The following is a 23,519-nucleotide window of genomic DNA, read 5'->3' on the forward strand; positions in this document are numbered from 1 at the left end:
AAAGCTTAGCAGGAGAGGAGAGCCAGAGAAGTGACAGGGAAGCTACAGATTACAACAGATTTGTGAACTCAGCCAAGCACAGTGGTGGCAGGGCCTAGCTGCTACATAGAAGACATGTTTTAGACAATACTCATGTGTGTGGGCAAAAACTCCAGGACTGTATTTGTGACTAATTGTATAACAGGTTATTTTAGTTTCTGTTCTGTGGAAAGTGTAAAGCATTCCAACAAAAGGTTTTACTGTAGACCTTTTTCACCCATGCTGTTGATTGCTAAATGTAATAGTCGGATCATGACGCTGAATAAATGTGTCTTTTTTTTTTTTTTTAAATGTGCTGTGTAAAGTTAGTCTACTCTTGAAGCCGTCTTGGTAAACTTCCCCAACAGTGTGAAGTTAGAATTCCTTCAGGGTGATGCCAAGTTCCATTTGGAATTTATTTATGATTGCTTGGGTGGAGAAGCCATTGTCTTCAAAAACCTTGGTGTTGTTAAACTGCCAGTTACTGTTGTAACTTAACAGTTTCACCATTGAAAGGGTCATCCAAGCAAGGTCACAATTTGGTTATAAAATGGTTGTTGGCACACCCTATGCAATATCAAAATTGAATAACGGTATCAGATAAAATAACAGATGGGAATGAAGCTTGTGTATCATCCATTATCATGTGTACTCAATAAACGATTTAATTCTCTTGAAAAAAAAATATTCAAACAGAAAATTATATCGGAGAAGCTTACCTTTGTAACCAAATCTAGAGAGAGCCCAGCATTGTGAAAAAGGTAGGGGAACGCAATGATGCCTCTATCCAGAGCACACTGTGAATCTGTAAGCAAAGGCAATCAGGCTAGGGAACTGGATTTGATGGCAAGTGTGGCTCAGCACACCTGCCCCAGTAAGAATCCCACAAAAACAGGATCCATCCTGTTCTACAAACATATGTCAGTCACCTAGTGTGTACCCAACCTTCCAAGTGTTGAGAATACATTGAACAAAACAGTTTCTATTCTTGTGTCACATCACAGTAGAGGAAGTTTATAAGGAGTGAAAGAATTTCATGAGTCCTAGTCTGAGTGTTTCCAAATACAGATGCTCCCAAGTGAGGATGGGGCTCCTTCCCATGCCAGAGATAGATTAAATTGAAATGGTAGATAGCGCACATACCCCAGCCAGAATAGCAGAACACAGAAGACTGACTGTTGCTTCCCTCATGTCTGAAGTGCTGACTGGGATCTGCAGATGGTGGCTATAGCATTACAAAAAGAAACTGAAAGACACCACTAGCCCTGGAAAAGGTCAAAATTTAAAACTGCAGTATGCTTTCTATTCTAAAATGCATATTAGTTACATATCATTAAGTTAAAACCATTCTAATTTGGGCAAAATGCCAAAAGTAAAAACTCTGGGGGAAAAGGCTTATGTTTGTTCATGGTTTACGGTCACTTGGCTCTGTTGTTATGCTGTAGAGGCATCATGGTAGAAGCACTAGCAGATATGCATTTGCTTGCCTCATGGAAGCTTACAAATAGAATAAGAGGCATCTGAGAAGATACATCCTCCCAAGGTGCACCTCCAATGACCTATTTCTCCATTAGGTTCCACTTAAGTTTCTACTACCTCTCTATAATGCCATAGAATTTCATAGCAATCAGTGGATTGATCCACTGATAAATTCAGAATACTAATAGTTCACATGTTTCCCAAAATCCTAACCTCTGAACTCTGCTGCTCTAGAACCTGAGTCTTTCAAGAGACACTTATATTCAGAGTCTTACTTAAAAAAAAGGAAGGAAAGAAGGAAGGAAGGAAGGAAAAGGAAGAAATGGAGGGAGGGAAGGGGAGAAGGGAGGAAGAGAGAGAGAGACAGAGACAGAGAAGACCACATATGGTTTAGCCCATGGTGCATAATATCAGGCCACATGAAAGTGGTGTAGCCAGAAGGCCTCAAGGAAAAGGAAATTGCCGTGAATCACATGTGTATGGAGCTCAGTAGTTCAATATTGATCAATACTGAAAATCCCATGACAAAAAATTATCATATTAAGTCACAAAACCCTACTAGCTCACCCTCCCCCCAAAAAGTAAGATAATTCCAAGAACATGAAAGAATTTTAAATTCTTCAAACCCTCTTCATTTGTGGTCAACATGGCCAGATTGCTCTCCATAGCAGCAGCACTGATGTACATGTATTTAGTTCTTTAGTTGAAAATGAGTGGCCTCCATGCATTTGTTCTCTAAGTTGCTATTTATATATGCTTATTTTCCCAGAAGGGTGTCACTAACTTCATCAGTAAGTTATTAAAATTTCCAAAAAATTTGGGGATATAATATGAATGTAGGTTACCATTTGTATTAGGGTTCTCTAGAAGAACAGAACCAATAGAATAAGTATACTAAAGAGGAATTCATTAGACTGACTTACACAATATGGTTCATATTGTCCTCACAAGACACAGGCTGAGGCTCTGGTGGTTGCTCAGAGGAAAGTTCGTAGCACTAAATGCCTTCATTTAAAAAAAAAAAATTAGTGAGATCACATACTATTGGCTTAACAGCACACCTTAAAGCTCTAGAATAAAAAGAAGCACAAACCCAAGAGGATTCGAAGGCAGGAAATAATCAAACTCAGGGCTGAAACCAATACATTAAAGTGAACAATACAAACAGTCAATGAAATAAAGACTTGGTTCTTTGAGAAAATTAACAAGATAGACAAACAAGATAGTAACAATAAACAAATAAACTAAAAGGCAGAGAGAGACTATCCAAATTAACAAAATTAGAAAAGGGGGCTATAAACAGACACAAAGCAAATCCAAAAAAACATTAGATTTTACTTCCAAAACCTGTATTCCACAAAATTAGAAATAAATAAAATGAATTGATTTTCTCGACAGATACCACTTACCAAAGTTCAATCACGATCAGGTAAAAAATATAAATAGATGTATAGCCCCTAAGGAAATAAAAATAATTAAAAGTCTCCCACTCAAAAAATGCCCAGGGCAAGATGATTTTAGTGTAGAATTCTAGCAGACTTTGAAAGAAGGGCTAATACCAATACTACTCAAACTGTTCCACAAAACAGAAACAGAGGAACATGACAAAATCATTTTCTGAAGCCACAGCCACATTCATACCTAAACCACACAAAGCCTCAACAATGAAAGAGAATTTCAGACCAATTTTCCTTATGAGCACTGATTAAAAAATACTCACAAACCAAATCCAAGAACACATCAAAGGCACCATCTACCATGATCAAGTAATGTTCATTGCAGGGATGCAGGGATGATTCAACATCCAAAAATCCATCAATGTAATTAGCCATATAAACAAACTGAAAGAAAAAATATCACATAATCATCTCATTAGACGCTGAAAAGGCCATTCACAAAAGCCAACACCCCTTTATAATAAAAGTCTTGGAGAGATCAGGGACACAAGGCACATTCCTAAACACAATAAAGGCAATATGCAGCAAGCCAATAACATATATTAAATTAAATGGAGAGAAACTTAAGGCAATTCTACTAAAATCAGGGACAAGACAGGCTGTCCACTCTCTTCCAATCTCTTCACTATAGTACTTGAAGTTCTAGTTAGAGCAATTAGACAAATGGAGATCAAGGGGAAAATTGGAAAAGAAGAAGTCAAAAGTTTCACTATTCAAGGATAATATGATAGTATACATAAGCAATCCCCAAAATTCTACCAGAGAACTCCTACCACTGATAAGTACCTTCAGCAAAGTGGCTGGATACAAAATTAGCTTTAAAGAAAGCAATAGCCCTTCTATATACAAACAATAAGGCTGGGCAGTGGTGGCACACGCCTTTAATCCCAGCACTTAGGAGGCAGAAACAGGCAGGTTTCTGAGTTCAAGGCCAGCCTGGTCTACAGAGTGAGTTCCAGGACAGCCAGGCTGCACAGAGAAACCCTGTCTCGAAAACCAAATAAATAAATAAATTAATTAATTAAATAAACAGTCTGAGAGAGAAATTAGGGAAGTAACAGCCTTCACAATAGCCACAAATAATATAAAATATTTTGGTGTAACTCTAACTAAACAAGTGAAAGAGCTGTATGACAAGAACTCCAAATCTTCAAAGAAAGAAACTGAAGATGGTATCAGAAGATGGAAAGATCACCCATGCTTATGGATCAGTAGGATTAACATAGTGAAAATGGCCATCTTACCAAAAGCAATCTACAGGTTCAATGCAATTCCCATCAATATTTCAGCACAATTTCTTCATACCTTGAAAGAACAATGTTCAACTTCATATAGAAAAAAACCCACAATATCTAAAACAACCCTGTACAATAAAAGAACTTCTGGACATAACACCATCCCTAATTTCAAGTTGTTCTACAAAGCAATAGTTTAAAAAAAAATGTATGACATTCACATAAAAACAGTTTGATTGGTGGGAATGAATTAAAGATCCAGAAGTAAATCCACACACCTATGAACACTTGATTTTTGACAAAGAAGCTAAAACTGTACAATGGAGAAAAAAAGAAAGTATCTTCAACAAAGGGTGCTGGTCTAACTGGCAGTCTACATATAGAAGAATTCAAATAGATCCATATCTTTCATCAGCACAAAACTCAAATCCATGTGAACCAAAGACCTCAATATAAAACTGGATACACTAAATCTGACAGGAAATAAAGTGAGTAATGGCCTTGAATGCATTGACACAGAAGACAGCTTCCTAAACAGAAGACCAACAGCTAAGGCACTAAGATCAACAATTACCAAGTATGCCTTTATGAAACTGAAAAGCTTATATAAGGCAAAGGACACTGTCAAAAAGACAAATGGTAGCCTATACAAGGCAGAATATCTTACCCAACCCTACATCCAACAAGGGTCTGATATCCAAAATACATAAAGAACTCAAGAAACTAGATATCAGGTGCCGGGCGGTGGTGGTGCACGCCTTTAATCCCAGCACTTGGGAGGCAGAGACAGGCGGATTTCTGAGTTCAAGGCCAGCCTGGTCTACAGAGTAAGTTCCAGGACAGCCAGAACTACACAGAGAAACCCTGTCTCGAAAAACCAAAAAAAATAAAAAAATAAAATAAATAAATAAATAAATAAATAAAAAGAAACTAGATATCAACAAATCAAATAACCCATTTTAAAAATGGGATACAGATCTAAACAAAAAATTCTCAACAGAAGAATCTCTAATGGTCAAGAAGCACTTAAAGAAATGCTCAACACCCTTAATCATTGGGGAAATACAAATCAAAATGACTCAGAGATTTCATCTTACACCAATCAGAATGTCTAAGATCAAAAAACAACAAGTGACAAAAAAACAAGTGTGGAGCGAGGGCAGCACTCCTCCTTTGCTGGTGAGAGTATAAACCTGCACACACAATAACTCTGAAATCAATTTAGCGGTTTCTAAAATATTTGGAATAGAGCTACCTAAAGACCTAACTATACCACTCCTGAGCATAAACCCAAAAGATGCTCCACCATACCACAAAGACTTGCTCTACTATGTTTGTAGATGCTCTATTTGTAATAGCCAGAAACTGGAAACAACCTAGAAGCCCCTCACCAGAAGAAGGGATAAAGAAAATGCATAACAATTACACAATGGATTACTGAGTATTACTCAGCTATTAAAAACAATAACAACATGAAATTTGCAGGCAAATGGATGGAACTAGAAAAGATCATCCTGAGTGAGGAAACCCTAACCCAGAAAGACAAACATGGTATGCACTCCCTTATAAGTGGATATTAGCCATAAAGTACAGGATAACCATGTAGGGGTTATATTTAGAACACGGTGCCTGGGTCTGGCTTGTTCCCAGGTAGCCGCCATGTTCCTGCTGCTCCTCAGCTCTGACCAGGCTCCGCCTAGCTAGATACGCAGGCCCTGGCACTCTCAAGATGCCAGTGGGGGAGGGCGATGGCTCTGTCAATCCACCACGCTGTATCCATAAAGCTCGGCTGAACTCCAGTCAATATCTGCCATCCTCTCAGTACCCAGTAGAAAAGAGACTCTTAAAGCTTAAAGATTAACTAATTTTTTTGGGGGGGGGTTTTCTAGACAGGGTTTCTCTGTGTAGCCCTGGCTGTCCTGAAACTCACTCTGTAGACCAAGCTGGCCTCGAACTCAGAAATCTGCCTGCCTCTGCCTCCCAAGTGCTGGGATTAAAGGCGTGCGCCACCACAGCCCGGCAACGATTATCTAAAGGATGTATATATTTAGAAATCAATTAACAAGATGCCCACACAATCAGAGTTGTAGGGATACCCAGTACTGTAGAGTGAAAAATTATAGATACTGGGTATATAGAATTCTTTTTAGACGTATAAAGTATTCTTTAAGCTTTCTTTATAAAGACATAGACAAACCGAGGCATGAAGCAAGTTAAGAATGTGGAAAGACCAGTCACCATTACTGGAACTGGCCTATCTGCAAAGAGTTAGGAAAGAATGTAAGTAAACTAGGTGGAACCAAGCTGAGAACCAAGTTGAGAACCAAGCTGAGAACCATAGTGACAGGGCAAGGCCGAAGTAACAGGGCAGGACCACATTCTTGAGAAAGATAAGCGTACAGAGAGTTTTCACCTGACCCTGACTCCCGTAGGTTGGGTTCCTTTGGAATGTTCCACTATTTTTTATGTTACATCACCCTAACAACCCCTCACCCCCTCCCCATTCCTTGGTTTGTGGTTTTTTCCTTTAAAAACACCCCTCAAACTGGCTGTCGGGGTCAATTCAGCTCCTGCGTGAGCATACGAATTGACCGGCAGCTAGTTGTCACGCCTTAATAAACAACCTCGCAATTGCTCTGGTACATGGTGTCTCGAGCAGATTACTGGGTGGTCGCGACTTTCTGAGACTTGAGAGAGGGTCTCCCCTCTGCGGAGGTCTTCAGTACCTAACCTTTTGATGGAAGTTGCTACCCAGGCCAGGTTTTGACCCACCAGTTGTTCTCCATGACTGCTCCCTCGCTCCTCCCCTTCCTCTCTTTCTCCCCTCCCCTTCCTCTCTCCTTCTCCCAGCTCCACCTCCCCTTCTGCTGCCTAATCACCGACCTCCACTTCAAATACAGTGTAGCAGAATAAATATCCTGCTACATAACCATGCCACAATCCACAGACCCAAAGAAGCTAAATAACAAGGAGGGCTCAAGGGTGGATGCTTGAATCTCACTGAGAAGGGGAAATAGATTAGACATGGGGGTGGGGTGTACTGTTGTAGGGGAGGGGTGCGGATGGGAACAGGAGACTTATAGTCAGCGGGGTGGAGAAAGAGAGTGCTTCTAAGAGACAACTGGAATGGGGGGTTGGGGGGATCTCTGGGACAATCTAGAAACCTACAACAATAGCAACTCCTGGGAATCTTTGAAGGTGACCTTAGCTAAGACTCATACCAATAGAGGATATGGAACCTGAAACAGCCATCTCCTCTAACCAGGCAAGACTTTCAGTGGAGAAATTCGGACACCAATCCAACCACAAGACCTTAGTCCTGCCTACAAAATGTACAGGGGTAAAAGATAAAGCAGAAATTGGGGGAGTGGCCAACTAGTGACTAGTCCAGCTTGGGAGCCGTGACATACGAGGAATTCCAACCCCAACACTATTAATGATATTCTGATACACTTGCAGACAGGAGCCTAATGTAACTGTCATCAGAGAGGCTTCACCCAGCAACTGATGGAATCAGAGGCAAAGACCCACAGCAAAATATTAGGTGGAGCTTGCAGAATCCTGTAAAAGAGGGAAAGAAAGGATTGAAAGAGTCAGAGGGGTCAAAGACACTACAAGAAAACCTACAGAGTCAACTAAGCTGGGCCCAGAGGGGTTCATAGAAACTGAACAGCCAACCAAAGAGCATGCATGGGATGGACCTAGACCCTCTGCACATATGTAACAGTTGTGCAGCTGGGTCTTCATGTGGGACTCATAACAGGTGCAGCAGGGGCTGTCCCTTACTCTGTTGCCTGCCTTTGGATCTTTTTCTCCTACCTGGGCTGGCTTGCCTATCATCAATAGAAGATGAGCCTAATCTTACTGAAACTTGATATGCAAAGGCTTGTTGATGTCCAGGGAAGCCTCCCCTTTTCTGAGGAGAAGCAGAAAAGGAGTTGAAGGTAGGGAGGAGAGGGGAAGTGAGGGGACTGGAAGGATAGGAGGAAGGGGGAACTGTGATTGGGATGTAAATAAGTAATATTTGAAAACAAAACACTCAGCAAACATAATTAAATTTGAACATGGAGAGGAGTAAAGAGAGATTGTCCATATGTTCCACACCATAGTAGATTCCTTGCCTATAAAGCACCTATTTAAAAGCAATAACTGAATAAATAAATAAATAAATAAATAAATAAATAAATAAATAATGCCTGGACTCCACCAAATTAGAAAATCTAAAAGAAATAAATTTCTCAGTACATACCACTTACCAAAGTTAAATCAAGATCAGATAAACAATGTAAACAGACCTACAGCCCCTAATAAAATAGAAGCAGTAATTAAAATTCTCCCAATCAAAAAGGGGAGAGGGCAGACGGTTTTAGCACAGATTTTTAAGACTTTAAAAAAAAGTTAGTGCCAATTCTCCTCAAATTATTCCACAAAATAGAAATAGAAGGAACATTTCCCAATTCACTTTATGAAGCCATAGTTACCCTTATAACTAAACAGAATAAATACCCAATAAAGAGAGAGAATTATAGATTAATTTTTCTCTCACTCTCTCCCTATCCTCCCTTTCCCTCTTCCTCTCCCCTCCTCCTCCTTCTCTCTCTTTCTCTCCCTCTCCCTCTCCCCTCTCCATCTCCCCTCTCCCTCTCCCTCTCCCCTCTCCAGCTCCCCTCTCCCTCTCCCTCTCCCCTCTCCATCTCCCCTCTCCCTCTCTCTTTCTCTCTTTCTCTCTTTCTCTCTTTCTCTTTCCTAGTTTCTCTGATAGCCCCTGGCTGTCCTGGAACTCAATTTGTAGATTAGGCTGGGCTTGAACTCAACAGATCTTCCTGCCTGCCTCCTCCTGCCTCCTCCTGCCTCCTCCTGCCTCTGCCCTCTGCCTCCTAAATGCTAGGATTAAAAGTGTATACCACCATGTCCCTCCAAAAAAACTCAATAAAATACTTGCAAACAGAATCCACAAACACATCAAATTATCCACCATAGTCAAGTAGGCTTCATCCCAGAGATACAGGGTTAGTTCAATATACAAAAATCAGCAAATATAATCTACCATAAAAAAAACTGAAAGAAAAACACATGTTCATCTCATTAAAGGCAGAAAAGGCCTTTGACAAAATCCAACACCTCTTCATGATAGAAGTCCTGGAGAGATTAGGGATACATGGGACATACATAAACATAATAAAGGCAATTTACAGCAAGCCCATAGCCAACATCAACTTAAATGGAGAGAAAAAATAATGCAATTCCATGAAATCAAGGAACAAAATAAGGTTGTCCACACTCTCCATATCTACTCAATATAATACTTGAAGTCTTAACCAGAGCAATAAAGCATCAGAAGGAGATCAATAGAATATAAATAGGAGAATTCAAAGTACATTTCCTTGTGGATGATATGATGGTATACATAAGTGACCCTAAAAATTCTACCAGGGAACTCCCACAGCTGTAAACAAAAGCAAAATGGCTGAGTATAAGATTAACTGAAAAAACTTGGTACACCTCTGAAATACAAATAACAGACTGAGAAACAAATCAGAGAAACAAACACCTTTCATAATAACCTCACATAAAGTATGATATCAGAAGATAAAAAGATCACCCATACTCATGGATCAGTAGGACTGATATAGTAAAAATGGTCACCCCACTATAAACAACAAACAGATTCAATACAATTCCCATCAGAATTCCAAGAGCGTTCTTCACATTCCTTCACACACACACACAAGCACAAAACAAAGAAACAAAAACAAAACAATGAAAATAGAGGATGGCTTAAGCAGCAGTCCTGAACAGTAAAAGAACTGCTGGAGATATCGTCATCCCCAATGTCAACTTGTATTACTGAGCTATAGTAATAAAAAACAGCATGGTATTTGTATAAAACCAGACACTTGACCAATGGAATTGAAGTCCTACAAGTAAATCCACATATCTATGGACATCTGGTTTTTTATAAAGAGGCTAGAAATACACACTGGACAAAAGACAGCATCTTCAACAAACGGTGCTGATGAAATTGGATGGTTGTATGTAGAAGAATTCAAATAGATTCATACTGCCCTGCACAAAAGACAACTCCAAATGGATCAAAGACATTAACATAAAACCAAATACACTAAACCTTATAATAAGAAACACTAAGGTCATCAATTAATAGATGGGACTTCAAAAAAACTGAAAAGCTTCTGCATGGCACAGGACAGCATCATTTAGACAAAGAGGTAGCCTACAGGACAGGAAAATATTTTTAACCAACTACACATCTGGTAGAGAGCTACCAGATGTTTTTGTGGAATTCCTTAGTGTATTAACAAGTGGATCTCTGAGTCTTGTGTCTTTTCTTGGGCTCTTTTCCTTCATTTTGTTTCTTTCGTCAACTCTGATGTGTTAGTTCTTCTTTTATCTTATTTTATTATTATCCCTTAGAAGCCTGTTTGTTTTCTAATGACAGAAAGGAAGTGGATCTGGATGAGAGGGGAAGTGGGAAGGAACTAGGAGGGGTAAGGGGTCTAAAAAACAACAATCAGGATATATTATTAAGTGTTTCCAATAGAAGGAACAAAAGGAAAAATAAGAGATAGTAGGGGGAGATGGGGAAGACCTGTGGGAACGGGAGAAGGGACAGAGAGGAGGGGAGGGATGGGGAGAAAAATTGTTTTGTTTTTCACATATAGCTTACCATTGTTGGTGTTTACTGGGTTAATCCAGCTCCTTTACACCTAGACTCTGATTTATTAAGTGTTTCTCGCTTTCTTTTGCCTTATTTTTGAGAAGTCAGAAGTTGGTAACCATCCTGCTCACCCTTTGAATTTTCATGGCTCTTTGTCAGTTTTCATCCAACCCATCACTTCCGACCCCTATCCCCCGGTCTTACCATCCACTGTGCCCAATTTTCCTTTTATTTGTAGACAAAACTACGCAGCGCTGATGGAGAAGCTGCCCACAGCACAGCCACACAGCAGTTCTCACCTCCTATGCCCCATACACAGTGCCAAGTGCTTCTGAAGCATGCACTTAACACATTGTTAACTCTCAATGAATATTTATGGTAGTAGTTTGGCTTGCTGACATAGTTGCAGTGCTGAGAACGGAAGCCAGAGTCACATCCGTTCTAGGCATGCTCTCCTCCTTACCTGACATTCCAGCCTGGGGAATGGTTCATTCTACTAATATAATTTTAAATTCTAGAACACTTCAAATCTTTTAAAATTTTCTTTTTCTTTATTGAAATTTACGGCTGCTCATTGTGTGCGCGCTGTTTTTAGAACCCTTTTGCTAACTCTGACTGTTCCTTCCCAAGGTCAGCCTCCACAAGCTGCCTTTGCTCTTCACTTGTGGCACATGGGTTCCCGTGTCTCGGTATTTCTAGGAATTAAATTTCATGATTTGATTGTTTCTCTGCAGCAGTGGTTCTCAACCTGTGGGTCGAAACCCAAGGGAATCACATCCGTTATTTACATTAGAGTTCATACCAGTAGTGAAATCACACTTATAAGGTAGCAACAAAATAAAAATAATTTTCTAGTTGAGGGTCACTACCATAAAGGGTTGCAGCATTAGGAAGGTTGAGAACCACTGCTCTATCTAACGGGTGTTGAGGGTCATGTTTGCGTTAGCCTGATCCTTCGGGTAGTGGGTTGCTGCTCATACAGTTCTTTTAGCCTACCTGTGGCTGCTTGGAGTCTGCCCAAAACATGAGTAGATCAGGAATTCGATAGAAATTTGGGCAGAGTATATGAAAAGAATTTGTCTGTTCCCTTTCTGAGATTATCTTGCTCACTGACCAGCTGATTTTCCTCCAAACTATGCCGTCTGGTTTTTCAAGTAGGTAAGACTGAATTTTATCTCTGTTTTAGCTGCCCACGAGATTGTCTGAAACTCAAAAAGTGAGTTTTATTCACCTTGGATTATACTACCTGCATCTGAAAAGGCTATGGAATCCTTAGGCCTTAGGAAAGTTTCTCCGATTTTATGGCATAACCTTAATCTAGTTTGGCCAACAACATGCATAACTAGTTTTCATTGTTTCGTTTTTTGTTGTCTTCTGTGTAATCTGTCTAGGTAGCAAAGATTCTGTGTCACGATTAAGTTTTAGTATTGTGTTCCTTTTGTGATTATTTTTATCGCAGATTTCCAAGCATCTGCTTTCCAAAGTGCTCTTCTTTGTGTTGCCAGGGAGTGTCAGGAAAGTTCTTGCTGTTTCTGTATCTTTGTGGTGTCTGATAGTGTCGAATGTAAGGACTTCTGCTACATTGTCTCATTATGATTCTCCTTGTATTTTTTTAAAAAGATTTATTTATTTACTTATTTTATGTATATGAGTACATTGTTACTGTCTTCAGACACACCAGAAGAGAGCATCAGATTCCATTACAGATGGTTGTGAGTCTCCATGTGGTTGCTGGGAATTGAACTCAGGACCTCTGGAAAAGCAGCCAGTGCTCTTAACCGCTGAGCCATTTCTCCAGTTCTCCTTTGTATTCCTAATCACAAATGATGTTCAGGACTGTCTCAGTTATTTATTTGCCAACTGTAAAAAATTTAGGGAAAGTGTTTTTTCAGATTGCTTGCCCATTAAAAAAATATTTCATTAATTTTTATTGCTGAGTTTGAAGAGTTCTTTAATTGCAGACATGATCAGACATGTGACCTACACATATTTTCTCAATCTGTGGCTTGTGTTCTCATTTTGTCAAGTCCACTTTTTTGGTTGGTTGGTTGGGCTTTTTTATTTGTTTTTTATGTTTTGTTTGTGTTAAACAGCGTCTTACTAGGTCGCCCTTGCTAGCTTAGTCGTTATGTAGACCAAGCTAATCCTCAAAGTCAACGAGGTCTGCCTTTCCTGAGTGTTGGGATTATGGGCATGCACTAGCACATAGTTTTTTGTAGTTCACGGGATTTGCAGCTGGGTAGCACTGTTCATTACTTCTTTACCACAGTACTATACATAGCAACTTCTACCACTATGAAAGCTAACCATTTAGGGATTAAGCTTCTAGGTCACTATCAGCTGGATTTCTCTATGTTCCTTGTCTCAATACATGTTAGCTTCAGCAATAGGTTTTTACCATCAAGGATTCTGCAGGATAAGCAAGAGCAATGACGATCACCTGTACTGTTTGAGGAGGTTTACAGGACCCTACTGACCAACAACTAAAAACGAGGTAACCTGAACCTAGCACTGTAGCTTGGTAGTTACAGAATCTAGCAGAGCCATTATGTCCCTTGCCGGATAACTTTATTTAAAATTTTGTTATATGTGAGTATGGACATATTTTAGAAAACTTCTAAGAGTTTTCATGTGGCTTTTTCAAAGGTCTTCAGTGCTAGTTATCCTGTAGTCCTATGTTAATGGGCAGGAGAGCCTCATGAATGTTAACGTTAGGTACTGGGACCTTGGGTTCTTGCAACATTGAGATAGAACCCAGGGCTTTGTGTCTACTAAGCAAGCACTCTACCTCTGAGATACTTTCCCAGCCACCAGACCATACCTGTTGCTATGTGTGTTCATCAGAGCAAACCCTGGGCCTTATATATGCAAGAAACATGTTGTTATACTTGGGAGTTCTAGAAATTCTCAATGTGTATCTAGATTGGAGGCAGCAGTGTCATTTCTTACTTTCTAATCTATCTGCCTCCAAAATTTTACTTGCGTATTGCCTAAATAACTTGAAGCTAACACTTTGAATGTGATGTTAAATGTGAATAATTTAAGACTACTCTCTAAATAGGTCATTTAAGATACTTTTGCCTTGTTCTCCAGGTTTACAAGAAAACATCTAGCATCTTCCCATGAGGATTGTTTACCAGGAGTTTTTAAAAACAACTATAATTTATTAGGTTAGAGAAGTAATCTGTTTGTATTTTATATGATTTTTATCATGCTGTTGAATGCCCCTTGTACATTCACTAATATAATTGTGTGTCTTCTCATTTAGTCTTCTACTAATATGGTGAATTATATTCATTGATTTTTGAATGCTTGACTAACCCTGAATTCCTAGGATAATGCTGTTGTTATGAGGTGTTACCTTTTTTTATATGCTGCTAGATTTGATTTCTTAGTATTGAGTTAGGGATTTTTGTGCCTATTTTCATAGATATTTTTCCTTTCACTTTTTTGTAATAATATATGTAAAACATAGGTAGATATTTGCCTTATTTAGGATTACTATTGCTGTGACAAAACACCATGACCAAAGCAACTTGGGGAGGGAAGAGTTTGCATTTCCACATCACTGTTCATCATTGAAGGAAGTCAGGACAGGAATTCAGACAGGACAGAAACCTGGAGGCAGGAGCTGATGCAGGGCCATAGAGGGATTCTGCTTACTGGCTTGCTCCCCATAAATTGCTTAGCCTGTTTGTTCCTGATAGTGAGGTTCTCATTCTAAATATATATTTTCTTCCCTGCATTGTTATTGCTAAAATTACCATCTATAGCCTGCAAAATGTGTTATCCACTGCCATAGTGTCTCACATAGTATTGCTTCTGGTCAAAGAACTCAGTTCACAGCAAAATAAACTTGATAAGGTCTCATGCTCATGAAACCCATGGGTTTTAGCATATTGCTACTATCCTGAATCAGATGAGTTGACAGAAGGCAGGGTTGCTTTTGAAGAATCTGTTCCAGCCCCAGTGAGACAATGGTACTCCACAGGACTGGGCAAGTTTCTCCAGAAAGCTTCATCTGCTTTTAGAATGGTTGTGATATGTGTTTCCCAGTGATCTATGTGATCGAGGTATGGTTTCCCAGGGTAATTTTGGAAGATGGTGGAAACTTCTAGAGGTAAGGCCTACTGGCAGGTTTGTAGGTCATTTGAGTGATATCCTTAAAGGGCTCTAAGACGTTAGCCTCCTCCTCATTCTCTTTTGCTTCCTGGCCAAGAGCAGTTTTCCTCCTGCCATGGTGTACTGTGTTGCCACAGGCCCAAATAAATGAGGTCACCTGATTTTGGACTGGAACTTCCAAGATAATGAGCAAAATATATCATTTCTCTTTATAAGTTATACCTCAGTTATTTCCTTATAGTAATGAAAAGCTACTTGATATATCCCTGACGTACATGGTGCCATTTCAAGAATTCATGGATCTACAAATCAAGACAAGGAAACAGAAATGGTACCATTCACTATTAAACCTAATAATCTACTAAAAATAATGTCTGCTTCCTCCTCCTGTGACTTTCGGTCCTTCTGGTACAGAGGTCTTAATTCAAAAGAAAAGTGTTGACTTGCCAGCCATGCCAGTTTCAGCCAGTCATGCTGGGAATCATCGCCCCTCTAAGTCAATAGGCAGAAAGCAGAATGACTGTATTGAAAGGGAACTGCGCCCTGCTACCAAACAGAAGTTGGACTCCTACACAATATAGACAAGGAAAAAATACCTTCCATAGAGGAAAGTCCTTGTGTCTTCTGTTATTAATATCAAGCCATATGATTATGATCAGTGGAAACTATCTCATTACAAGTGGGATTACTAATGGCCCAGACCACTTAAGACTGAAGTTCTGGGTCCCCTCACTAGGTGAAGAACCAAATCAGCTGAATTACTTGCTGAAGAGATACAGACTAAGTAGTTAGTACTTACTCAGTTAAATTAGTAGTTAGAAAAAGCCAGTTGTGACCTTGTGACCAGTGTTAGACTATTACTGTCATAAATATCTCCATAAACTCATATTGCTGTTTATGCATGTTTTTTCTCTCTCTTTTTCTTTCTTTCTTTTTTTTTTTTTTTTTTTTTGTGTTTTCAAGACAGGGTTTCTCTGTGTAGCCCTCCTGTCCTGGAACTCACTCTGTAGACCAGGCTGGCCTCGAACTCAGAAATCCACCTGCCTCTGCCTCCCAAGTGCTGGGATTAAAGGCGTGCGCCACCACTGCCCAGCTTATGCGTATGTTTATATACAAAATATATTTATGCATAGTTCTATACAAACACTTGTTTTTCTCCTTATTCATATAACATACGTGTGACTTTTATATCACAGCATTAAAGCATCATTAAACATTTTTTAAACTTTTTATTGGTTCTTAGTGAATTTTACATCATGTACCCCAATCCCTCTAATCTCCCCCTCCCCTCATACCCACCCTCCACCCTTGCAGCCTCCCCCTACAACAAAGAAAAAAATGTCATTGTGGAAATTAGAGTGTGTCCCAATGTACCCCACAGTATACCCTTTTGCCCACATTTTTTTTATGCTTAAAAGTGTTCATTGCAATGAGTCATTGGTCTAGTACAAGGCCTCTGGCTTTTGCTACTCTGTCGATACTGGAACCTCACTGCGACTCCTTTTAGGTATCCTGTTGTTGCCCTATGTCATGAAGATCTAGTAATTTTGGATCTGTAGGACTGGCCCCTTCATGCATTCTAGCAGTTCATTGGTAGGGTAGATATTGGGGTGGGCCAAATCAAAGCCCTGGATCTGGGCCTAAGAAGTATCTGAGCTGGTCAGCCTTCCATCTTTCCCACTCGTATGCCCTTGGGGACAGCTCATCAGTGTCCCCTGCTATGAGGGCTAGCTCTACCCTGCTGCTTAGATAAGGTGTAGGACCCAATCTCCCAAGCATTACAACCAGAGAGGGTCATGGCCAGTTCTCCCACTCTCGTGACCCAGTGACAGTTCCTCTGTATGCCATAAATGGCAAGGAGTGGGGAAGGAGAAGAGGCCATCTTTCACTTGTCCGTGCCACCTTCCAGAAGATAAGAGATAGGGTCAGCTCTCCTATACCCATGCCCTCTGGGCCAGCTCACCTGCAACCCCAACATCCAGGGTCAGCTCTACTGTGCTGCCTAGGTGAAGTGCAAGGCCTGCTCTCCCAGAGTGCTGTAGCAGGTGAGGGGCAGAGAGGACTCTCCTACTCTGATGACCTTAGGGCCAGCTCTCCTGCCTGTTGTAGGTGGCAGAGGGGAGGGGCATCTCTCCTTTGCCCATGTCATTACACTGCAGAGAAGTAGTGAGCCTAGTTCTCCCATACTCACATCCTCAGAGGCAGGCTTACCTGTACCCCACCCCCCACTCACCAGAGTCAGCTCTACTGTGCTGCCCAGATGAGATGTAGGGTGCATTTTCCAGAGTGCTGCAGCTGGTAAGGGACAGGGATAGCTTTCCTCCTCCTATGACCCCCTCCGACCTGCTGAAGATGGTGAGGGGTGAGGGAGGAAGAGGGTATCTCTCCCTTGTCCATGCTACCAAATGGAAAATGATTGGTAGAGCAAGGTTTGTCATGCTTATATCCTCGGGAGCCAGCTTATCCACAACTCTCACAATGTGGGGCCTGTCCTTTCTCATACTGCATCTGGCTAGGGGCAGGGTCAGCTCTACTGCTCTCATGACTCCAGGGCCAGCTCTCCTACAATGCCCAGGTGAGGGATCCGGCCAGTTCTGTATAGTCCTTAAACATCAATTTGTCTCCAGGCAGCAGTCGAGATCAGGTATGTCCACCTGGTCTTTGATGGTAACAGACCCCTGCTGCTGCAGGGCCATGGATCCAGACATGGCCCCTGGTGGTTGCACAGGCCAGGACCCCACCAAGTCTTAGTTGGTCCCATCACCAACTGCTCACATCAGCTGTTCCCCACTACCCTTCAGTCTCCAGTTCTGCCTCTCTTCATTGTGCCCACATCCCTCTGCTTCTCTTTTCTCTTCCATTTCTCAACAACTCACTTGCTCCTCTTAGTGACACCTGGAGTCTCTGGGGTCTCTGAGTGTCTGGGGTTGTCACCAGAGTTGTCTCAAGAGTGCTGTGCCCTATTCATGCCTTATGAGGCTGGAGAGATTATCTCAGGCATGGTTTGTGCCCCACTCCCACCCCCAACCCTCCCCCACCCCCAGGTCTGTGCTGGTCCTCTCAGGCTCCCTTTTTTCAGGAATGTTAGGCTACTAATCATTACGATGTTCACAGGTCGGAACACTGAGCACAGACATAGCCTCTCTCCTCTCTGCCACCTGTGACACACACCTGACACAGCACTCACACCTGCAATGCCTCTGGGGCAGGCCGTTAAACATTTTAAAAACGGTTTTATTTGCATTCTTCCAATTTCATAAATATATATAATGACTTTTGAGCATTTTCACCCCATGTTACCCCACCCCCACCCCCACTGAACCACTTTTTCCCAACTAGTCCTTCTTCTGCTTCCTTATCTATCTTTGAAAGCAGGGACTGGAGAAATGGCTCAGTAGTTAAGAGTGAGTGCTGTTCTTCCAGAGGGACCATTCTTACTCAAACCACCAGACAGTAATGGGTGTCTTCTCTTTTGCACGTTATTTTAGTAGAGATGGCCTAGTTTGTTGAACTTTTTGAAGAGCTACCTCTGTTGTACAGATTTTCCCAGATGACTTTCTACTTCTATTACCGCCTATATGCTCCCTCTGGGCTCTGTTGATTTTACCTTTTCTAAGTTCTTGTGGAGAATTGTAGATACTGATCTGAGATGTTTCTTCCTTCTAGATATCAGCATCTAGTATTGTAACATTACATTTTAGCATTGCTGTGTCTACCTATGTCCCACAAAAGTTGATTTGCTGTGGGGTTTTTTTTATTAAGTTAAATGATTTTATATTTTTCTTTGAGATTTTTCCCTCTGACATATAGTATACTTGAAAGTGTACTGTTTAGTCGCCATGAGTTTGGAAATTTTCCTTATGTCTTCTTTCCTTTTCTATGTATTATTACTTTCTAGTTGAATTCCACTGTGGTCAAGAAACAAAGCTTGCAATGGGTTACCATCATGTGTGCCAAGACCTCAGTAAGTTTTTTTTATGGGCACAGATGCATAAAGGGACATCTCTTCACTTATTGACAAAGTTTGAACATTTTTACAGATATCTACCTTGCCAACTCACCAAGTTAACATAATGATAATGGGCTTTTGGCAGAATAAAATTTGCAAAGCATACATAGAAAGAGTTGGAACTTTTAAAAACTATTTAAACAGTTTATTCTCCTGATATTGGTAATAATGCAAAGATTAAATGTGTAGCTTAGCAAATCATAGCAAATAATTCTGGATTCCACATGCAATAGTGGATGAGACAATGTGCCCATATGGCCCAGTTAAGGAGAAGACAGAGAACAAGGATAAATACACTCTATTTCAAGATGAGAGGAAGAACTTCAGAACTTCACAAGGTATTAATAAGATACCTGGAAAGCATGAAAAACCATATGGGCAATACACACAAAAGAAGCCTCGTCAAACACAGCTCCAGAGTACAGCTCCCTGGTAAAATATGGAGAAACAACAAACAAACAAACAAAATCTCCTCTAAAAAGGAAGCCAGGCAGCACTGATGGAAAGAGACTGGCAATCCTATCTTTATGACAAGTCTGCAGCCCTGACAGCCTTTAAGCTCAGTTGCAGGTTTTGGTGAGAGAGTGATTCCTCTGTTGTGTCAGCAGTGGAAAGGGATACCACAGCACTGAGCTGAATGATGAAGAGTGAAGGAACCAGGTGCTATCTTGAGAAAGAACATAGTGTTTGAAATGGAGTTAACTTGTGAGTCTGATAAGGGGAACAGGCACAATAGAGGAAGCCTGAATTTAACCTGCTGCAGTCCCAAGGAAAGAAAAAGCCCTGGGGTAGGAGACAGTTGTGGAGAGTGGTGGGGTGGATGATAGCAAGGGAAAAGCATAGATGGCTTAAAGCACAATGTGGACAATGAACTACCAGGGAAAGGGAACCTCGCCCTTGGTTGCTGAGAGATGATCTCATTGGATGAGATTAACCCTGGAGTTTAATAGCACTGTGACCAAATTAGGCATGTGGACCAACCTCTGGAGCCATCTATCTATCTGCCCCATCATTAATAGAGAGCCTGAAAACTCTAAAGCTGCAATGACACCCATGGATGCATTCTCTATCAAGGTGATTGAATTATTTAAGATGTCTCAGAGGTGGGAAGACAGGTCCATTGCCTATAGAGATCTGAATGCTGTGGTTGCTTCCTATACCCATAACACACTCAGGGAACACCCAAACTGGATCATTAGATATCTCAGGGGGTACAATCTGAGGAATCTAGATAGGATGAGAACCTGCTCAGCCTACAGACTACAAAGCTAAGTGAGGCCATCAGAAACCAGTGGTAGGCAGAGAAGGCAAAAGCTACTGAGAGAAGACCGTTCTGGCAGATCTCAGATGCTTTTAAAATTTGGGCTCACTACTAGCATAAAGCATAAGAAAAAAAAGAGCCCACACAGTTCAACTAGCCCTACCTCATGAGCGTAATCAGTCTACTAGCTCTAATAGCCATAGAGCCAGACAGAGCCTGCGCCAGCATCTTCCCTCTTTTCTTGCTCCTGTTCTTTTATTGTGTCATTACATTTTATAATATTTTCCAGGACCATAGTTAATACTATGTGTTTTTAATTCCTTTTTTTTTTACATTTATCTAATTTTATCACACGGGGTTTTTTTTTTCATCATAAGACCGACCATCTTTTTTCTTTGCTTTCTTTGATTTTTTTTCTTTTTTGACATTTGTGTTTACTCTTTTCTCCCTCTCTGCTATGATTTTAGTAGTGTTATTGGGGATTTTTGTTGTTATTGTTTCCTTTAAAATTCATGTTTTTATTTTGTGGTTTCCTTTTTATATTAATCAAATCTGAGGTTGGACTTACTATTGAGATTCTTATTATTGAGAATTTTTTCCTTTTTCCTTCTTTTTAAAAATGTTTTTGCTAATTACGTTCTCTTTTCTCTTCAGTCATATTTTTCTCCTGTCTCTTTCTCATGCCTCATTCACATCCCCCTCGCTTCCTCCATTTAATGCCCTCCCTGCCCCTTACCTCACTCACTTACCACTTCCACATTTATCCTGAGTAATCTGAGCAGTGCATTCTACATAGTTTTGCTACTTTCTTTATAATCATTGGGATTTATTGGTGGTGTTTAATCAATTTCACCTGTTTTATATATCTTGTATAATTTGATGATACTCTTAGAATTGTCTGTCTTCTTCTCACTGAGTGGGCCTGGAGAATGAGACCTCAAAGGAAAGATATTCAGTAAGAAAACATCCCACTCCCACCTCCCACAAAAAAATTAGAGACATAGCCAAATAAACAAATGTACAAATTATTAATAGGTATGAAAACCCAAGTCAGTGTAGCTCCTCCAAAGAACTGTAAGTCTTTAATCATTGAGTACAAAGATACTCAAAGAGATAAAGTGCCAGAAAACAATTTTTTAAATGTTAATAGTCAAAACGATCCAGGAGTTCAAAGAGGATACAAATAAACAAATGGATTCCCTCCAGAACTTGGAATGGGGGGTCAGAATCACAAAGAAAGAAATCATAAAAATGAATGAGAAAGTTGACATTTGGATGGAAACGTCACCAACATGGAAGAAAACTCAACAAGGAACTTGAGGTTTTGAAAAATAGAAAATCACCAAATAGAAAGGCTAGATATAAAAAAACTTAATGAAGCAATGCAAAGCACAGTGAAAATCACTACCAGACCTGATTGAGCAGAAGAAAGACTAGGAGCGAAGGAACCAAGGTGGAAGAAATACAACACTCAAACTGCAAAGGAAAAGAAATGGGCAATGACCATGTGCCCAGAGAAGTTTTGTTGCTTGACCTGATTTCTTCTTTAGCAACCCCAGGGTGCATTGCTGCTGTCCTGTTAGGTGTCCCATCTGTTGTGGCTTAATGGATTGGAACCTGACTCCAGTTTGCATTAAAGTCTTTGAGGTTAGGGCCTACCTTTAACCCACCTTTACTGTTTCCTAGCCGGACCTAGAACACCACTGTGAAGCCATCTTAAGCTTCTGATGCTTCTCCAGAATGCACAGGTCGCTTACTAGGGATTCTACTGCTTTACGATAGCCTCACAAAGCAAAAAGTCATCATCAGAAATGTTCTGCATTTTCAACAAATAAGGAAACACTAAAGTTATTCAATCAAGTTATTTATATTTATTCATCATATTTGTACCACAAATACATTAAAAACTCAAGTAAAACTTAAGGATCCTTAGAATACCAGGCAGTTGAGTGACAGATGAGCCTCTACATTTCCTGTTTTTATATATAGATTAGTAGTAAAATCTCACATTGCTTCGGGATGGAGATATAGTCTGAGGAGTGTCTGGATAGGTGATTCCATCATTAGAATGTACTTATGCAACCCTGAATGGGGTAGACCAATGATCAACATGGGCTCTTGATGCATTGAAAATATAGTGAATCAGCTCTTGGCTAATTCCATTTGAGTTTACAGAAAACTTCTTTTAGATATAGGCATTATTGCAAACTAATAAGAATAGTATAGCAAATACATATGAATAAGAATTGCTTGCTGTACCTAATTGTATTGCCTTTGTCTTATGTGGTTAGAAAGGCAGTAGGCTGCTTTCCATTAGCATCACTACGAACATGTGTGCTGTGCTGTGGTGTGCTAAGATGTCACTAAATACTAGGAATTTTCAGTACCGTTATAATCCTCTGGGCCCACCCTCTCGCATACCTCACTTCTCACTGACCAGAACAACATAATGTAGTGCATAACTATAGCTGACTGAGTCTTAAAGTTGCAAACTATGATCTTTACTTGCACAAAATTTGGAGCAATGGGAAGCCTGAATTCATCCAAAAAGACTACAGATAAGCCTGTTGGCTTTTGTCAGCCTCTTTCCCTTTGAGCTTCCCCTCATCTGCCTTTTCGTCTTGGTTTGCAGTGTGTGTGTGTGTGTGTGTGTGTGTGTGTGTGTGTGTGTGTGTGTGTGTGTCTAACATTTATATATGTTAAGTGTAGAATCTTTTTGCTTCAGATAGAGTTCATAAATACAGGTGGGGGGTTGTTTGTTTTGGTTTGGTTTTTTTGTCACTCTGGTTTCATACTCCCCTAAACTAGTTCTAAAACTCCAATAAAACAACTAACCAAAACTACCCCAGCCACAGCTCAGCGGGGTGTTTTCAGCATTCTTCCATTTGTGCTTGTTTATAACAGGAAGGAACCGTAAGAATCTCTTCTGGATACACCAGGGGTGCCCAAGTTTTAATTTCTCACTTTTTAAATTCTGCAACAATGATGTCCTAAAAACAGCTAAAGAGAAACCACCATGTAAAATAAGTTAATTGATTATATGTATGGAAAAATGAGGCTCTAGATCCAATTACAAAAGGAGGGACAGAGAGTGGCCAAAATTATTAAAGATGTTAAAATAAACACTATGAATAACCCTCCCATAAAGCTCCTTCTCCATTTCTTGACCAATGATACTCCAGGAAAAAAAAAAAAGTTAGATGCTGGCAAGATGGTTCAGTGAATAAAGGTTCATGTTATCAAGTCTCTGACCTGAGTTCAA

General features: G+C 40.3%; 1 non-coding gene across 1 annotated transcript; it reads right to left on the minus strand.

The window, feature by feature from the left end:
• Nucleotides 1-18,067: 18,067 nt before the first annotated feature.
• Nucleotides 18,068-18,197, minus strand: LOC114623951. The gene has a single exon (XR_003711857.1). It is a non-coding gene; the product is annotated as a small nucleolar RNA SNORA17 (small nucleolar RNA).
• Nucleotides 18,198-23,519: the final 5,322 nt, after the last annotated feature.

Source organism: Grammomys surdaster, unplaced genomic scaffold (assembly GCF_004785775.1).
Source record: "Grammomys surdaster isolate TR1022 unplaced genomic scaffold, NIH_TR_1.0 64, whole genome shotgun sequence".
In the NCBI taxonomy this organism is placed as follows: Eukaryota; Metazoa; Chordata; class Mammalia; order Rodentia; family Muridae; genus Grammomys; species Grammomys surdaster.